The sequence below is a fragment of the Siniperca chuatsi genome, linkage group LG16 (genome assembly GCF_020085105.1).
Source record: "Siniperca chuatsi isolate FFG_IHB_CAS linkage group LG16, ASM2008510v1, whole genome shotgun sequence".
NCBI classification, from domain to species: domain Eukaryota; kingdom Metazoa; phylum Chordata; class Actinopteri; order Centrarchiformes; family Sinipercidae; genus Siniperca; species Siniperca chuatsi.
Window position 1 is genome coordinate 22,062,942 of NC_058057.1, and position 15,840 is coordinate 22,078,781.

The 15,840-nt window shown below is 40.7% G+C and overlaps 1 long non-coding RNA gene across 2 annotated transcripts; it reads right to left on the reverse strand.

Moving 5' to 3' along the window:
- Positions 1-9,037: 9,037 nt before the first annotated feature.
- LOC122863313 lies at positions 9,038-12,264 on the reverse strand. Of its 2 annotated transcripts, none has more exons than XR_006374984.1 (4): positions 12,234-12,264; positions 11,775-11,849; positions 10,740-10,791; positions 9,038-9,253 (listed from the first exon to the last, which is right to left on the reverse strand). It is a non-coding gene; the product is annotated as an uncharacterized LOC122863313 (long non-coding RNA). The 2 variants fall into 2 exon arrangements; XR_006374983.1 differs by having other exon boundaries at positions 12,222-12,240.
- Between the last annotated feature and the right edge of the window lie 3,576 nt (positions 12,265-15,840).

A 15,840-nucleotide genomic window follows, 5' to 3' on the forward strand; every position in this document is an offset into this window, starting at 1 on the left:
TAGCACTACAGGTAAGAGGAAAAATATGTATTTTTGATTATGGGGTGAACTGTCCCTTTAAGCAGATGAAAACATATGGATAGATACTGTAGACAGACAGATTAGAGTTAGACAGGATGCACAACATGCTTTACAGCATGTGTCTTTTCCTAAATTCAACTAAAATACATTTTTGCGTTCTTGACCTCCAGATTTCACACACGTCTAATTTTCAGCTTTTTCTTCACGCACCCCTTTTCTCCTTTCTGCTCTGTGTCTATATTTTTCTCTGTCTCCGTAACATTCTTCGCCCTGCTTCTATCCCTCTGCCATTCGCCTCTCCTCCTCTCTTTCTTCCTCTCACAGGTTCAAACACAGCTCCAGGTGAGTGTAAACTTCTGACTTCCCCTCTTCAGACTGTCAGAGCAATGTCTTGATGTGTTCATTGCTGGACTTTTCATATAAAAAATCTTTGTGTTTACAAGGACAGCTCAGGTTAGATCATTTTACAATAAAGAAGACTGCTTTGACAAGAAAAACAACAGCATCAGTCGTGTGTGTCATGCTTAAATTGACCTATGCTTACATTTGAATTCCCCTGTAAATGATAACTCTTCTGTGAGGAGCAAAGGCAAAAGTAGCATGATGCTACAGCATCGCAAAACCACTTTTTGGCTAAGTTGAGATAAATGGACAGCAATGAGTGTGATTTTGACACTACTGTTTGTTTCTAATTTCCTACCAAAAGTCAACGTCGGTTTCTTTTAACAATGACCGCAAACTTTCCCTAACCGTAACCAGATTTTATGCCTAAATCCAACCAAACCTAAACCCTGCATTAACTGATTTTTTCTCTACTCGGGGGCAGTACAACAAGCTGTAAACACAACACTGACATATCACCTCATAAAGTTAGGACGGTGTAGTCCTTCATTCGTCCAGGAGTGTTCCATCGTAGAAAAGGTTTCGGACGTAGACATCTGGACACAGTTTTCAGAATCAAGACGCTTCGGCTCCCATAAAGTTATTACGGCTAACGTGTTAGCAGACAGTTGCCTATTTACACATCCAGCAGACAAATATTATCATTCATTCTGAGTGATGTTTTTGGCCACTTTAAGTCTCTTAGCTCTGTTTTTGGTCCTAGTCTTTAGCTGTTAAATGCTCCACTTTCTTCACCAGCTAGTCGCTAACTGTGTCTGTCTGCTGTTTAATGCCGAGCAGGTAGTATACAGTGGGCTTATCAGAGCTTTTTACCTGAAAATAACTGTCTACTGCTGTTGGAAACAAGGTAGAAAATCCAGCGAAAGTGAATCTGAATATTATTAAAGTTGTGTGCTGTAAAATCAAAACAATGATCTGAAAGACACTAAAACACTCCACAGAGCGGAGAGGAAGTGTAGAGTTGGTGATCATTCTGTTTTCACGTTCATGTGTTCAGGTTTGTCACTACGAGCGACTTCTTTGACATGTAGTCATTAGATCCATGTCGATATAAAAATATTGATTAGTGCAGCTTTAACCCATTGCACTGGCAGATCAGAAAACAGTAACGGTCATCTGTAACAGTTTTGGAAGGCAATGACAAACAATGAAGCTGTTCTGTCGTATAGTTGGGAGGACTTTGGAGAAATAAAATATCACCTAACAGAAAAGAACAGTGACAACAGTCCCATTGTTTTTCCATTTTCAAGAACAAATTATTGTCATAGCTTTTAAAAACATGAAAAAATCTGTTGACAACATTCCTGAGAGTTGCATAGAAACATTTGTAGTAATATAAACCAAACCTTTGCTCCATCAATTTCTGTCTTTATTTTTTGTGTCTATAAAACATGTCAAACGAAACATGATTATTTTTATTTTACCCTAAAACTAGCTTTCTTGTACTTCTTTCTGTCTATCCCTATCCTCTTCCTCAAACCCTTTTAATCTCTCCATCTCCTCCTCTGGTCTCTTCTCTCCTGCTTGGTGGCAGAGAGTAATGGATGAGGTTATGAGTGTGTGGAGGCTTCAATTGCTTCAGAGGAATAATGACTCTGAACTAATTTTGATTAGAAAGAAAGAAGACGCAAACATAACGAGGGCTTGCGCTTCATTCCCCTTAATCACTCTCCTTATTTACCTCTCTGCCAGAGTGCTCAATCTCAGCTCAGCTTCAAGGAAGAAGCCGGGGTAACAAACACAAAAAACCAACGGAAATATGAACTACAAGGTGCTGTGTAGAATTTTTAATAAAGAAAATATGTTAAAATACATTAGTGATATTTATATTAGCAAGACAAGATCAAGCACATTCTGTCAGCTGTTTATATCAAATCCAATATCCCCAAATTTTGCTTTTGGGGTTAACTTTTGGGGAAGGCATTTTAATGTTTAATGTAAAAAATGGCCTGGTTGCATCCAAAGGGAGCACATTTGAGTGGTATCTATATAATACTAATTAAGGCTGTTTAATACAAACAAGTAAAATTTGCTGTTACATCAAGTTTCACTTTTTATACGGGTTGTATTGCCAGCTGCCATTTTTTCTAAATTAAGATCTTTTTTCCATAATCCTTGTTGATTTACATGTTTGAGGTTTTCTCTTTAGTTTCAACAAAGGGGATAAACTTATTGAAGTGATTTTTCATGGCTTTTGCCATCTTCAATCGCCATTTTGAAGCTTAAAGGACCTGTAAGCGACAATCACTGCCACTAAATGTCGCACTAGAGCACCAGCATCTTAGACCAAAACAAATGGGTGCTACTGCCCACCAGACTCCACTGACAAAAACAATAATTTTACCTTGCAAACCATCGTTAAACACACTTCATTCAAACTCTACAGAAACAAAATAAAACTCACCAAAACTGTCTTCGTTAGTCTTTCCAGTGTTCCAACAATCACCAACTCTGGTTTGGTCAAAATAAATCCTTAATTCACCAAGTTAGATGAGAAAAGAAACAACCGTTATATCGCTCTCCTCACAGACAAACAGTTTCACACAGAAGAACTCACATGCACTAACATGCACGCACGACTGTATAAACAAAGCACAGAGAGGTTCCGATAACAACACAGGCAGAGGGAGTGTGACGTCATTCTCTGCTCAAGACGCCATTACTCCACTATATCTTTATTTAGCAAATAGTTGTTCGCTGCTATATTGATGTTCAGAATCTCATTTACAGAACCTTTACGCTGTGTTTTCATGGGAAAAACAGCCCTTTTTCTTCTTTCTGCTGTAAAGCAATCACACAGATTTCCCACCAAATCTGATGCAGACATGTTGCATCGTAGAAGTAAGTAGAGTCTTCCTGCTCATCATCTAGAATGCTTATGGTAGTTATAACAATATTTAAAGTGGTACTCAACCAATTTGGTATTGCACTTCCATAAAGTTGGGGGTTGGTCAGATTTAGATATATGATGACTTTTAGTTCCTAGTATGAGTCAAGCTCCAAAAACACTGGATCGTTGCCCAAAATGCAATTCAATAGCAACATTTCATTAGACCCTCCCTGCCTGGTGAACGCCAGCGTCTTTCAAACTCCATGTCGACGTTTGTAACGCAGGCTGTTTTATACATTCCAAGTCCAAGCTGAGGTAACCCTGACAATTATTTTGTACAGATTTTAGAAAGCTCCTCCAGAGCCACATACATTATACAGTTAGGTGTGGAGCTAGAGCAACGAGGCGATTAGCTTAACTCAGCATAAAGACTGGAAGCAGGGGAAAACAGCTAGTCTTGCTCTGAGTCATCTAACTCTCAGAATGCACATACAAGTGCCCAGCCCCCATGGACTTCTAAGACACCAAAAAATAATAATAATTATACTGTTGCAGTGGTGATAAATTTGTCAGACATGAACATAACGTTGTCTAGGGAAGGTTCTCTTCTTAAAAGACAGCTTATAATCTTATAATCAATCATCCCAAGGAATTTATCAGAAATTAAGGACACTTTACTAAAAAGTGTAAACCTGCATGCCTGATGAAAGACAAAATCACTTCGGCCAACAGAACTTAACTGTGTGAGAAGGCCGGTGACAGTATGTTCAGTTTTCTGTGTTGCTAATTCTTTTAGCAGCACACTATGTTTAGTCTGCAGTACATGATGGCATCAACAGAGAAACATTTGCATATCCACTGTACTGCACTACATACAGGATACACAGGTGATCATACCATCAGTAGCTTTTTTCTTTTCTTTTCTTCCTCTAAATTCAAAGTGCTGTGTGTCTTGTGTATCACCCCATACATGGCTTTGGTTTGCCCCATTGTGATCTTGACATTTTGGCTCTCAGCTTGTTTAACTGAAACACTGGATTTATTTACATGGGAGATTTCACTTCTCTCATCACTTGTGGTTAATGTCACTCCCACTGAATGTGAGAGATTTGCTTGCTAAGAAAATCTGGAATTTGGGTCAAAGGGTTGCTTGTGCTGTTTGATTTCAATTCTCTGAATCATAAACCTGGAGTCAACCTCAACTTCTAACAATCAAGTTAAACAGCAGCAATCATATCACCTAAACCTAAGGAATAAAGAGGAACATGATGAAAATAGTTTTAAAACAAACACTGAACTTGAGCTCAGAGCACTGCAGAGTTCAATCTCATTCCATGTTCCCAAACGACGTGAACACAAAGCCCACACCTCCTCTGTACCGAGTTGTAATTTCACTCTACAAACATTGTTTCATTTTCACTGTAACATCCTGCACAATTACAGCATTTCTCTGCTTTCATCAAACTCTTACTATTGTCCTTGGCGCACAACTGCTGTACTTCAAAGTACTTTTACCACCACCCTCCTCCTCCTCCTCCTTCGTCTTCCCCACAATCCATTTTGTTTTGCTGTCAGTCTTTAGTAAAAGAACTTTCTGGCTGCTTTCAGACATGCAGAAGATGCTGACGCTAATTCATTGCAGCGACTCAAAGCGATGCACATTTCTTTGTTTTCAAATACAGTAGAGGAACAGTGAGCACAAATATGGAAACAAATACAATCTAAGCATAATAATTCTACATTTTAGAAGTCTTGAAAGCATCTGCATATGAACAACGGTGTTACAGCGTCTGCAATGTTGCCACCATGAAAACAAATGAATGGGTGTGTGTGGAGGATCTGTGTGTTTGTGTTTGTGATGGATTGTTGTGATGCTCGGTGGAGGAGCAATTGATTAGGACTGCCGGATCATTGCCAGAAGCGCAGTGCATTGTGGGTGATGGAGAGGAGGTGTTGGGGTGCACAGTGACCTGCACACACATGCAAACAAACATTTACACACAAACGCGCGCACACACAGATTTATCTATCCTGCGATATTGTTGGTATTGAATAATTCAATGATTTTATCAGCCCCAACCACAACAACTGACTTAATTATGCTAATGTGAGCCAGAAACTCAGAAATTCAGATATGTGTGTACGTATGTGTGTGTGTGTGTGTGTGTGTGTGTGTGTGTGTGTGAGAGAGAGCGAGCGAGCATGTGTGCGTGTCAGCAGGATTGACAGGAGCCTACGGGCTTCAGCACCGAAACGCTGATCTGGAATTTCACATCCTTATCCCGAAAGCCTTAGGACACACACACGTGCAAAAAACTTATACACGCGCACACACACAGACGCAATACACACTCACTGCCCAAAGAGCCACCAGGCGATTAGCACTACCCCACCTAGAGTCTTTTGATTTGCATACCAAGTCAGATGGAATTCATATCAGTGTGCACACATTCTCTCTCACTCACACACACACTGTATATATGTACAGAAGAGTATGGCCAAGCAAAAACACCCACACACTTACACACAGGAGTGTGTAAAGTGAACACAAAGCAGTTGTGAGTGCGTTGCTGGCTCCTCAGTGAGGTTATAATTCAGCATGATGGACTGTCTGTGTCTGCAGTGTATCACCTAGGGCAACACACACACCCACCGTGGTCTTCACACACTGACACCATGAAGATGAACACCAGCCCGCTCCACGTTGACAAAGGAAAAGAAACCGTACTTGTCTTTAATAGCATTACGTCTTTCTTAGACTGTACAGTGGTGATAGAGAGCTGAAGTCACGTCATTGTGAGAAAAGTTCAGTTGTTTGTTTTTAAAGTCGATACAAATACCAATTACTTTAGACGGCTGTGGCTCCCTTAAATTTTGACTTGTTAAGCCAGAACTCACGCGGTGGAAAAGCCTCCAAAACAGCATTTAGAGCATCACAGGGCTCTAAAACACTCCATGAAAACCCCAATTATTTTACGTTTAGCCTTACAAGACAAGGTGACTCACCTGCCTGTTAAACAGCAGAGAACATCTCTGCTTATGGACTGTTTATACCTTTACAGGGGACGTTTTGTCCCTGTTCCTGTGTGTTTGCAGGAAATCTCAGTTTTCTTCAGATTACAACATAATCTGGCTAATAAAGTTAGGCCATTGGCCAGGCCAGGCAACAAGTAACTAGTTTTGATGCAGATACAAATCCAGCTGAATGTCTTTCAGGATCTCTGAGTATTGCAGAAAAGACACTTCAAAGAAGTTGGTCACCTCTGACTTCTGGAGCAGCCTTTTCTCCTCTTTCCTCCCCTCTGTTCTCTTTTGTCTCTTGCCTTTCCATCAGAACAGCATTAAGAATTCTATTAATGCAGCTCGGGTCATGTTGTCGAGTCCAACAGTGAAAGTCTCCAAAGTTCAAAACACAAATGGCATCATCATTATCAGTGTATCGGCATTAATGTCCATTTCTCAGACACTCATAACACTTTCGTATTTTTCTCATTAACTAACTTGCATTTTAAAAATATATCAACCATGTGTGTCCAGTGATTGTCACTTTCAGAATTCAAATTTTTTTTTTCCAAACACACAAATCTCTTTGTAAAAATCTGTCAAAATAATCAGTGAAAAATTCCAGCTCAAAGTTTCTATTTTCAGCTCTAACACTTTACAGAAATCAATGTTTTATAACTTACTTTAAAAAAGGGACTTGTGTACATTATCAGCAGCTCATTTGCATTTTCTCATAATTTTGATCACTTTCTTTTACACAGGATTTTCTGAGTTGTCACTATTAAAAGAGGACCTGGGTATGTGGGGGGTCATAAAATCTGGGTACAAACCAGTTTTGATAAATATACCCTTCAGTAAAAACTGAAACAAACCTTTCACATCATGATTTTTGTTTCTTTTACTGTCAAAAAAAAGTCGCATGACTAAATATATCTTCCTCTACAAATCTGAAAGTTGTACTTTGACAATAAGCCATTATGCTCTCTTCCTGTTTATATTCTCCGCTTGTCAAAGATCTAGTGTTGCCTAGTCCAATACATTGTATACATTAATATTCCAGCAGCACAGTCCAGACAGAAATACTACATTTGATGGAGGCCATGAACGGTTTTATGGAAAACAGCTGTTCCGCCATTTTTTTTCCACCTCATGAATGAAATTTCCCATGCTGCACTGCTCCAGGCTCTGGCACATCTATGAGGTAGAGCGCTCTTTGTCTCTTTCTTTAATGCCTTCAAACACCTTATTGCTGTTCATCAATTACTGACACATTTTGGTAACAAACACCATTAATTGAAACATTTAATTAGCATTAAAACCAGCAGTAATTAACACCTTTTCTCCAGCGCTCTCTGAGCCGGGCTCAAATTCTATTAAGGCTTTAAGCGGCTCACTATTTCTCTGCTCTGCACTGACTTTCTGTAGCATCCACAGATGTGTGTGTGTGGGTGTGTGTGTTTGTGTGCACACACACACACACTCAAGGCCCCCAGGTAAGGGGGGGAGGCTCCGTGAGGAGTCGAGCACCAAGACCAGGCCTGCTGGGTGCCCAGGGGAGAAGAAGAAGAAGAAAGGCGGTTGAGGAGGGAGGCGAAGACGAGAAAAAAAAAATGAGGGAGGAGGTCAAGATGGAAGGGGATGGGAGGGGAGCGCTTGAAAGAGGGACGAGAAAGAAATAAGGTGGGAGGCAAAGGAAAGACATGAATGAGGGAGGGAGGAGAAGGAGCGACAGGAATTAAAAGGAGGAGGAGGGCTGGTGAGCGAGTGAAGAGGAGGAGGAGGGGGGCGTGTGAAAAGGTGAAGCAGAGCAACTGAATACATACACACCATGAGGATTAACCAACACTCGTGTGTGGCAGTGTATTTTACATACAGTACGTGTTTGCACATACTTCTGTGTGTGCTTGTGTGTGAGGCCTACTCTGAGCTAAAGCAGGGGCCTGGATTAGTTGCGTTTGCCAGGGCTGGGGGGCAGGATTAGCAGGCCGGGCTGCTGTCTGACGCCGCTCTGCCACCACTAATGGCATTATTAATAGGCAGCTAAAAATTTCATTAAAAAATCTATTAAAAATAAATGTGTTTTACATAAGACTTTGCCCCAGGTAAAAGGGAGGGGGGAAGCAGGGGGTGAGATGGCTGCAGGAGGGAGAGAAGAAGGGAAAGGCAGAATGGGCAATTGTTAGCTTTGAGGTCAGCTGAATATCACAGTTCAGATGGTGCAGAGTGTAAACACCAAGACTCATCTGACTGGAAACATGTTGGATGCGTGATAATGAGGCTAAACCAACACGACCGACGTCTCCGCTCCATTCAGAGATGTCGACAGAGCCGACATCAAATGTCTAAGCCTCAAAGTGCATGTTAAACACATGTCTGCGGCAGCTGCTGCACGCTGTCAGTCATCCTGTCAAACACAGACGACAAAGTGTGGAAAAAAAAAAGTGAGAAAATAAAATGTCTTCAGTCCAGTGAAAATGCAAATGACGCCAACATGGGCCAGTTAGGGACAGCACACACTGCTTCATTCAAGAAACATATCCACAAGATAATCCACACTTTCATATAAATAAAATGACAGTTTTTGCATCTGTATATTGCTGGGTTGCATATGGGAGCAAGAAAACTGTTCAGAATTCATCCTTAAAATTTCATCATTTGTATTTATGACGTATGAACATGTTTTATTATATTAAATGTGCATGATATAAGAATGATTCCAAATACAGTATACATGTAAACCGTCTTAAAAGCTTTATCATTTGCACTCATGACCTGGGGGGGGCTTCTACAGGAGAAGCAAAGATTGTTGTTGCAGTTCACGTGAAATTATTGGGACACTGAGCTTACATTCACAAAATATGTTGCCCCAACTTATTATCTGCATCAAAGTATTTAAACTGATTAGCCTCTCAGAGTGAAATAGCCGGGGATTATCTGTAGGGAGAGCCGATGAGGAGGAGGAGGTTAAAGGTGAGGAGGTTCTGCTTTGTGCACGCCCTGGGGACATTTAACCAAATCAGATTAACAATAGCTGTGTCTAACCACATACAGACATACATAAAAGAGTGGGCGTAGAGGTCCGTCAACACATCGCAGCTGCTAGGTGAAAGCGTTATCTTTGCTTTGTACATTTTTCAGGAATTGTTTCATTTTACGTGCAATCACAATGATTACAGCTTTCAGTTTAGTGTAAGAACGAGACTGGCGAAATCTCATTATTATGCTTTATGGGTTCTGATGTTTTTGGTGTAAACGACAGCAACTATTGGCTCACAGCAGCATCATAACCAATAAATAAGACTGCTTATGTCCAACAAGGAAAAATGGAGGAGTATCTGCACATTGGATAAAAGCTCCCAAAACTTTATTGAACTGACAAAAATGTTCCTATTTTACCAGGTATTCACATCAGGAAAATGGCCAACATGACAGTCAAGGTATAGGTACAAACAATATACACTTACAACACAGCATGTTATCAAAAAGTCTAAAGAAGAAGAAATCACAAAAATACTGTCTGATAAAACAATTATATATTTTTAAAGCGCAATACAGCATAGCACCACATAATATTCAGTAGACCATCAAGAGAGTGGCAAACAACCAAACTTGACACGCACATGTTGCATGGAGCGCCAAGGGGTTACAACACAGCATAAATAAAGCAGACTTGCTCATAAGGAACAGGACTATTGATATGCTGATTGATAGGGATCGGTTAAAGCATAAGCTTCACTAAAACACTGGAACACCAGAGTCATGGAGGGACAGGGGTTAAAATGAAAGAAGAGAATCTGCTACCTGCATCTCGCCTCCTTCCAGACCTCTGAATCGCCACGCACCTTTTTTAGCTATTCAAATAGGTCTGCCGTTGTGCTCATTGATGACTGTTTCCCCATTTGGAAAAATTATCAGATTTGTAGGCAAGGTTAAGAATGGGGATGTCACCTACCTGTGCCAGAGCTAAAAATTGCCACCAAAAAATGCTACAAGCATGTTGAGATGAGCTACAGCTTACAAAATTCTTAAAAATCTCTTAAACAACAACATTTCTTAATCTGACAAACACTAAGTAAACTGCTCTTAGCCACCACAGCAGCTTCTGTATCAACTGAAAATGACATCAGTGTTTTTAGGGCAAATTAACTTCCCATCCCAAACAGATAACTGCTAACACAAAAACAACATCAGACTCAATGAAGTGAAAACTAAATAGCAATTCAGTCTGATTACCAGGATAACCAGCATCATTCTATGAAGTCAGAACCTGAATATCTCAGATGTCAGTTCAGAAGTTGGATTTTTACTGATCTATTATATTAAATTTCAAAGATTTTGTGCTACTTTGGGCTAGAATTTAACCTGGCCTCTTTCTCCCACATCATCCATCAAATGCTTGTTGCGAAGATATCATGAGGTGATTACGAATATGTCAGCAAAGGGAATCTAAATCAGAGCCGGAAAAAAGTAAAACGCAACTTACCGAATTTGGGGCGAGGAAGGGCAGAAAGTGAAAGGCAGGAAAGCACCTCCCGCTGCGCCGAGAAAAAGACAGCAAAAAGTCAGCAACATTCACACTCAAAGCAAACATCAAACATCATCAAACACACAGAATGAGACACTTTGATCTCCCTGGCTCCACAGGAAGCCAGCATCTTTAGAAAATCCTCCAAATGTAAATTAATTTACTACAGAAAGAGATCCCGAGGCACTGGTGTGCAACCGAACAGCAGACATCAGAGGGTTAAACCCAAACTCTGCAGCTCAGCCCACAGAGACAGTTCAGCCCTGGTGAGTTTCTTAACTCTGAGCCATGCATGTAGTTCCCCCACCAACAGCCAAACTAACACGCAAGACAGTATTTTACATTACTCCTGAGTCGATTGCCGAACACACAGGGAATTCTGTTTGTGTTGGCATCTTTGCTCATCAATACTTGACATTGTAAAAAAAAAAAAAACCTTTTTCCTTTGCAGGCCTCCTTTCCAGCAGAGGCCGTTTTTGGGCACTGAATGTTGGATGAGAATTTAGGATGTGTAAGCAAACAAGAGGACTTTTTCTTCAGGCTTTTAGCAGACTCTTCAGTTACACACTGATGGAGAGTCTCATCCATCTCATGGTGTTGTGTTTCATGCTAAGTGTTTAATGCTTAAGCAACATAGAAAGATTTGTCAGGATTTTTGCAGTAGTCCTACATAGTCCATGAAACATGAGCAGTTGGGCCAGCACCACAAGCAGGCATGCTAACCATTGTGAGCTCACTTCTTTCCATTTATTGGATGGTGGCAACCAGTATTAAAGCTGTATTAATTGATTTTTTGGTTACTTTGGGGCAGCGGAAAAAGCTGTAAAAACAATGTGTTAGCAAACATTAGCATTCATTGGAGTCGTGCTTCTGGCCACCCAACAATGTTCAGTGTATTCACTTTCTTATTACCTATGTGCTGGTCGCCAGTAACTAATATCTGGCTTGTTAGCAAAATGCTCCACTGTGTTCACCAGCTAGTGGCTAACTTACCATTTCTGCAGTTTCGTACTCAGCAGGTAGCATACAGTGGGTTCATTGGAGCTGTTGCACGGAAACTGCCTGCTGCTGTAAACACGGTTGATTAAAACGGTAAGAGTGAAGCAAAACAGTAGTTTTTAGCCATAAAACCATAAGAGTTAGCCCAAAGAAGCTAAAATGCCATGTAGAAACTGCAGAGTCGGGTGATAACTCTTTCACATTCACTTTTTGTCAATATAAAAACATTCATTAGTGCAGCTTTATTACTTCATTCCCTTCTGTTTTCTACTACCCTAGCCTCAAGTCTTCTCTTTCTACATTGAACTTTTAACATCCAATCAGTACATGCTCAACATTTTCCTTGCGGTTACAAACCTCACATTTATCTGTTACCTCTGGTTCATGATATATAATGTTGCTATGCACTTCTATTACACTTGCAATATAGAGCATTCTCACCTTGTTACTCACCTGCTTCAGTTTAGTCAGACAAAAGGGTTTGTAGTGGATCTCATGTGTTATATATACTTCCTGGTTCTACCATGTTTGAAGCGCAAATGGGGGAGTATGTCAAGTATGTTTTAGACCAAAATGTGTTTTCCTGAAGTTGGTGGTTACATCAATGTTCTGTAATTAGCTGGTAATTTCTGGTCAAAATTGTTGCAATTACAAATATTTATTTAGCCAAAATTGTCTGTTTCTCTGTCTGTATATAGTGAGCTCCCCCACTGGTGGTTTACTCCACTCAATTTAGTTACCAGGAGGGTATACCTATATAAAGGGCATTCATTTATACCTGTTGTGTCATGATACTGAACATGGTGAGGAGAAGAAATCCACCTGGAGTCAATTTGATGTAGGTAGATGGATAAAGGGCCTTTAAAAGATTCAGTTAAAGCTAATATTGAATATGTAATATCATACAATTACACAAAGCAAGTATTTGACAAATGACAACATGCAAAATGTTGTTTTTGCCTTATGATGTCAGTGCGAAATTAAAAAAAAAAATCACATTTAGACATCATTGAAGTTTCCAAAGTTTTAAATACCAGAAAAAAATATTTAAAGCCCTGATTTTTCCGAACATTTCTAGTAGCAGCTGTGGGCAGTTATGGATATTGTTTCATCTCTCATTTTGGCTCTAAACTTCCTTAGGTTAGCAACATCTATTCATCATTAAAATGTCTTAGGATGGGGGTGGCCAACCTGCAGCTCTTTGCCTGCACATATGTGACTCTTCTATTCACATCCTGATCTCTTTTTTATTTTATTTTGAAACCCATACACCTCGCAGAGGACCCTGTCAGTAAGTTATCGGTAATTCATTAAAATGATTTTCATGCTATTCATGTGTGCAGGGAGCCAATACAAAGTCACCAGGCTTGGCCAGAGACTATAGTGTGCATACTCTATGGGACTAAAGATGCAGGAAACCAGAGGAAGCCTGAAAAACCTTTTCGGCATATGCGTCCTGTGAGCAACTTTGATTGGAATGAATGGAGCGCCATCTTGCAACACAGCAGCCAGTTCTTTTCATACATCCATGGTCTGGAATTTCTTCACATCATGATAGGGACAAGCTAAGCACAAATATGAAGATGAGCACAGAACATTTTGTTGGAGGACTTTTATTAAGATAATGTCAACTTTTGCTTGTGTGTGCCAGACTTCACTGTCGCATGCGCCATTTAATTACACTCCATGCTAACATGAACCAGGAGTTCACCAAAGGTACTGAGCTTTGTGAGCAGAAGATAAACACTGAGATATCAGTCAGAAAAGCAGCTCAGAAAATGTATCATGTATTCAGAAGCATTGCATCATATCAACTAGTGCTGAACAGGTGCAAGATGTCTCGCTCAAAAGTAGCTACATGCGAGGTAAGAAAAACTACCCATGAAATGATGTACTGTCATTGCTTTTTACTTGAGTTTGGGGTTTTTGTGGGTGTGTCTGTGTGCATAGGTGTGTGAATGTACCTGCGAGGGTTGTCTGTGCATGACATGATATGGCTGTTTAAAGTCCTATGCTGCCTTTTAGGATCTTACTGTCTGACTGGTTGGCTACACCTGACTTGGGATGATCCCCGGCTTTTTAAAGAGCTGCTACATCACTGGTTACGCAAAACAGGAACACATTGATATTTAAAAAAAAAAAACAGGTGAAAATGGGTGAAACAAGAAGAGGGAACAGATCAGAGTTGCAGACAAAACAACATCACCTCCAGCAGGATTCCAACTGAGGAATGCTCGACATGCTGTCTAAACATCTGTCCTTCAGGTTACGGTCAGACGTGAGCTTATCCTCTGCTGACTGACATGCTTGTCTTTGCCCTGTCAGTGTAGAATAGCTGGTAAATGTGAGAGCAGGACTTTGTATCTCTCTCTCTCTCCTATACCTCTCCTTCACACCAAGAGACACGTCGCGGCCCCTCGGTCCCTCCAACCTACCTCGAGGTCCTATAATCTTTTTACAATGTGTTGAAACAGAGCAATAAATCTGTTAGCTTACAATCTAATTTCCCTGGCCTTTTCCAGAAATCCTCATAAACTTTTGGCGCCCCCATTAACGGCCCTATTGAATCAGAGCGCTTAATCTGCTTCCAGGTGAGGGGTCAGAAAATGAATGCTTTGAGATCCATCACGCTGACGGGAGCAGAGAAAACTGGGCGAGGGAGAGCGCTGGGGAAAAGGGCAGCATCTCTTCCTCATAGGTCAATAGCAGCCAAGAGAGTCAGTCATTCACTTTTTCCCTCAGCGCTGCTCTCATTTTCCATTTAATATGGACATCCAATTAATGTGAGCACGTCTGGGGCAGCCCGGATCCCGGTGAAATATGGCCCATCATCCCCCCAGTTATGGCTCGGTAAGAGAGAGGAGGACAGAGGAGAGGAGGAAAGGGAAGGAGAAAAAGAGAGGAAATCGGGACGGGAGAGGAAATGGAAATGGAAAGGAAAGAGAACAAGGAATGGAAAAATGGAATAAGTAGAGGAGAAATAAGAAAAGGAAATGAGGAAAGAATAATGAGGAGAAAGAGAAACAAGGGGAGGAGAAGATGAATGAGGAGAGGAGAGTAAAGGGAAGGAAATAGGGATAGGAGAGGAAAAGTAAATTAGAAGGAAAGACAACAAGAAAAGGAGAAGAGGAATGAGGAAAAGATATGAAACGAAAAGGAAAGACAACAAGGAAAGGAGAAGAGGAAAGGAAATAAGGAGGAATGAAAAACAACACAGAATAAGAAACAAAGGTGAGGAAATGAAAGGAAAGGTGAGAGCAACAGAGAAAACAGAGGGAGAAATGAGGAGAGAGGAGGACCAAGAAAAGGAAAGGACATGAAGAGTGGAGAGGAGAATGAAAAGTAAAGGAAACAAGGAGAGGAGATGAGGAATACGGACAGGACAAGAAAGCCTTTCCAGAATTAGAAATAATTGATTGGTTGTTGGGGCAGCAATGGCTGCCTCTGATTGGCTGCTAGGAGGAAAAGCCAGATTAGATTCCAAAGTGGAGCGACAGACACCTGAGCTGTGTGTGTGTGTGTGTGTGTGTGCGCGTGTGTGTCCAAACAGCATTACACCAGGGCCTGTGATATTAAACTTGGACAGCAACACCTTATTGTCGCAGCAACAGGGATTTGTCATTGTACCTCATTATCCAATTAACACCATGTGGGCCTGCGGCCAAACATACACACACACGCACTGGACCTTCCTGTGTGTGTCGGGGGGTCAACAAAGTTAAAATAGGAAATGATGGAGGAAACTTTTAGCTCTGCTGCCAGCTGCTAATACATTATACGTTCTCTTTTTTAAATTCATGACACAGAAACAAGACTCCTAATCATTGCAAGGATTGTCAATTATTTTAAAGCTGGTTTCTTGTTATAAGTGCACTAGTGTACAGACACTGAAAGACAAACATACTTAAGAGAAGCAAGGGATAAAAGAATTACAAATTAAGAAATTACAAGACCTTCATCTGCTCGTCACCTTCACAATGTGACTGAATTCTCTAGTTTATTTCTCTCTTAATCGATCTCACCAAGCATTCAAAATACACCCACCTTCAAAAACACTTTG